Source organism: Penaeus monodon, chromosome 20, assembly GCF_015228065.2.
Source record: "Penaeus monodon isolate SGIC_2016 chromosome 20, NSTDA_Pmon_1, whole genome shotgun sequence".
Classification (NCBI taxonomy): Eukaryota; Metazoa; Arthropoda; class Malacostraca; order Decapoda; family Penaeidae; genus Penaeus; species Penaeus monodon.
Window position 1 is genome coordinate 30,683,659 of NC_051405.1, and position 228 is coordinate 30,683,886.

Genomic DNA, 228 nt, shown 5'->3' on the forward strand with positions numbered 1-228 from the left:
CTATGTTACGAAGTTAATAACAGACATTACTGCTCTTGAAAAAGATGATGTCAGTAGTCGTTATATTGGTAGCATTATTAATGTAAATTTATTTTCTCCCCCTGTTAATGTGCAGTAGCATCATACATTTCATTATGCAAGAACTTGGTTTGAATTGCCATAGATTTGTAGATAAAATTTTATTATATTTTCAAGATTAATTTCAACATTTCTTATTACTTGCATGTA

At 28.1% G+C, this 228-nt stretch overlaps 1 protein-coding gene across 1 annotated transcript in view; it reads left to right on the forward strand.

Annotated features, from left to right (window-relative positions):
- The window catches only part of LOC119585967 (kinesin-like protein unc-104), a gene marked incomplete in the record, with an annotated part of 145,723 nt that overhangs the window by 138,275 nt on the left and 7,220 nt on the right, over nucleotides 1-228 (forward strand).